Below are 3,208 nucleotides of genomic sequence, written 5' to 3' on the forward strand. Positions count from 1 at the left end.
CACGTGGTCCCCAGGTGAGCCCCGATCGCTTCCCAGAGCTGGACACAGCGGCGTCCCAGCTCGGGCGGCGGCAGCGGCGGACTCCGGCGCTGGCTGGGTTTCCGGGACCAGGGCCTGCGAGGCGAGGCCCGGCGGCTGGATGGGAGGATGTGGGCGGGGCTCCCATCCCAGAAAGGGAGGCGAGCGAGGGAGGAGGGAAGAAGGGAGGGGCTGCCGGGGAAGAGGAGGAGGAAGGAAAGAAAGAAAGAGAGAGGGAAAGAGGAGGAAGAAGATGCAAGAAGGCAGAGGAGGAAGGAGGGGGGAAACGGGAGCGGAGCTCGGCCCGGAAGCTAGGTGAGTTTGGCATCTGAGCCGAGGGACCCGAGCCTGCGACGTCGCTGCTGATCAGTGCTGAGTATCTCGCCTCTCTCCCTGATGGGATTCCCGTCCGCGCCGTCTCGAGCCTGCTGCGCCCCAGTCTTCGGCCCTCGCCCAGGTTCACTGCAGCTGTTCAGAGGTCCCCAGAAGCTGCTGCTGGCGAACCCGCTACTGCAGGGACCTATGGTGAGCAAGGCTAAACCTGGCGAAGGGCGGAGTGGGGTGCTGAGGCGCATCCTTGAGGGGAGAAGTAGGGGATTCTGGTTGTGGTCGAGGCAAAATATGTTACCCCCGCCCCCCAAAGGTGGTACTAGAGGTTACTAGAGGTAGGGATGCTGGTGCTGAAAGACACTTCCATATACACTTATTGCCTCTGCCCCGACCACTTTCTCCGTTCGGTAGCCCCGGGCGACTTCACCGTTTAGTAGGTTCGGGACAGGAAAAAAGGGGATAGGAGAAGCCTTTCGTTGGAGGTCGTTGGGAAAGACTATGGGATCTTAAGCGGAACATGCCGCTCGTGGACTAGCATTTGCGACTGTCCGGCGGGAAGAGTCGGAGAGAAAAGGGAGACGTGGCTCTGAGGTCCGGAGAAAGTGAGGGGATTGAGGGGCGTCGAGGTGGAGAGAGAACACCTAACCTGGGCTGGTTCGGTGGTGGGAAGCGCAGTTCTGCGGTTTCTGGAGCGTGCGCGCCGCCGGAGGGCTGCGTCTAGGGGAGTGTCACCCAACCCAGCCAGCCCCCAGTAGGCGAAAGCCCCTGAGCGCAGGCGAACCGCAGTTGCCCAACACGCCTACTCCACGAGCTATTCTCGTGGAGTTGGAGCATCCAGGGAATCGCTCTTCCATCATTTCATGGTGTAGGGTCTGTCGGGACGATGGCCGGGATGCTAGCCGCTCTGGGGATGCAGGTTCCTGGGTTGTCGTGTCCTTCGGAGAGTCGCTGGCAATATGCACATCGGACGCACTGCTCTTACTGGCCCTCCCGGCCCAAAGCCGACGGGAGAGGGTCCTGGGGTTCTCAGGTCCCTGCAGACCCCTGCCCGCGGGAGCTGGGCCAGCGGCCTTAGACGCTTCCCGGGCACCAACTGGTGGATGGTTAGCATCGCGTTTTATGAGCTGAAGTCTTTGTGAGACATTAAAACCTCGAAAGACATTGAGTTGGTAAACTGAGGCCAGCTCTGAACAAACTTTGGAGTTAGGAGAAAACTCGAGCAAGAAAGGAAAAGACAATTGCCACAAGATCCATCCCAGACCCCCAAGAAAAATTTCTGGAGACGAAAGTGATTTTCGGCTTTTATCTCTTAATTAAGAAAATTGGGGGAGAAAAATGTGATTAGAGAAGAATCCTTCTGAATCTGACACTGAAACACAACTCCCTCTTCCCCAGGTTTCTGGGTTTTAGCGCAGCGCGCTCTCGCGCGGCGCCCTGGAAGATTCTTAGGGTCGGACGATGGTCTGGGGACTGCGGGGCTCCCGCCCTTTCCACTGTCCCTTCGCCCGCGGGGACCGGCCCTTCTTCGTCTGCTTTTCCCATTTCTGGAGCTCCTCCCACGGGCATTTTGAGGGGTCTAGGCGTCTCAAAACTCTTTGCTCTTCCAAACCCTTTCGCAGTCAGCCCCAGCCGTGGCTCGGGAGCGGGAAAACCTAAAGCCGGTCAAAAAGCAGCGCGACTCTCGCAGGGTGTGGACCGTCGCGCAGGGGCGCCAGCGGCCTCCGCAACTCGGCCAGCGCGGTGTCTGGCGGCGCTGGGCAGCCGCGGCCGGAGAGAGGGCTAAGCGCTTGATCCTTTCCCCCTCTTCCTCCAAGTGCCCCCAAGTTTGCGAGGGAGAGTGAGGTGGGCAACTTGAGCCCTTGAGCTCTGAAGCGACCCGAAGCAGCATCTGGGAACAACCCCAGGAAAGGGCAGCCGGTGCCCTGCGCTTTGCAGCGGGAATCGTGGGACTCGGGACCCTGGGGCGGGCCGGGCTGCCGCAGAATTGCGTGGGTCAGGATTTTGAAAAGGCCCCGGGCTGCCGCAGTTGGTAGGTCAGGTTTTTTTTTATTTCTTCTTCTTCTTTTAAGGCCCCTGTGCTGAGCGACCCACGCATGCAGCATCTTTGGTTAGAATCAGAACCCTAGTAATTCCTTGAGCTGTGGGTTGGTAAAATTCTTGAAGAAATATTTGCTGCGACTCTGCAGCTGGTGCAAAGGAGGAAGGGGGTGGGGGAGGAAGTGGCGGGGGAGGAGTAGTGGTTTAAAAAAGACGAGCTGGGGAGAGAGCGAGAAAGAGAGACGCAGACGCAGAGGTCTAGCGCAGGCCGAAAGCTGTTCACGGTTTTCACGACTCCTGGGAATGCGGTGGGATTTCCTTTCTGCGGCGGGTCGGGAGTTGTAAAACCTCCGCGACCTTGAGACCTGAAACATGTGATGCGCCTTTTCTCAGGAGATGCCTCTTTACGAGTCTGTCGCGAGCCTTGCATCCCTGCGCCTGCCGCCGTGCCTTGAATGGCCCGCCGACCACTTTGGGGATTTGCTTTGCTTGACGGGGGATCGCCGTAGTGCGGAGTTTTTCTCCGTAAAGGAACGGGAGGAAGGAGCCTAGCGGCGGCTTTCTCACCACCTTCCCACACCGATAACCGCCTAAATATCTCCCCCCTCCCGTCCCGCGCGACAGGGTCCGCAGCTTTGGGCTGGGAGCTAAAGCGGCTGTCCAGTTCTTCTCGACATTCTCAGGCGTTCGCCAGGGGGTTACTAGCTGTCACTGGGAGCAGTATTTGGCCTCTCCGAGACCCTGGGGAGGAAGTGGGGTGCGCGCGGCGTGTGTGTTTGTGTGTCCCTCAGCGCTTTCCTTTTTAAATGACCCTCGGTGTTGA

General features: G+C 59.2%; 1 protein-coding gene across 3 annotated transcripts in view; it reads left to right on the forward strand.

Annotated features, from left to right (window-relative positions):
* Window positions 1–223: 223 nt before the first annotated feature.
* BMP4 (bone morphogenetic protein 4) overlaps window positions 224–3,208 on the forward strand; it is a 7,146-nt gene continuing 4,161 nt past the window's right edge. Inside the window, exon 1 of one of the 3 annotated variants that reach the window (XM_010847735.1) lies at window positions 224–543. The gene's annotated coding sequence lies outside the window, so the exon portion shown is untranslated. Of the gene's footprint in view, window positions 544–2,614; window positions 2,694–3,208 lie in introns of those variants that run through there. The other 2 variants (XM_010847736.1, XM_010847737.1) reach the window with 2 other exon arrangements.

The sequence above is a fragment of the Bison bison genome, unplaced genomic scaffold, assembly GCF_000754665.1.
Source record: "Bison bison bison isolate TAMUID 2011002044 unplaced genomic scaffold, Bison_UMD1.0 scf7180017864254, whole genome shotgun sequence".
Classification (NCBI taxonomy): domain Eukaryota; kingdom Metazoa; phylum Chordata; class Mammalia; order Artiodactyla; family Bovidae; genus Bison; species Bison bison.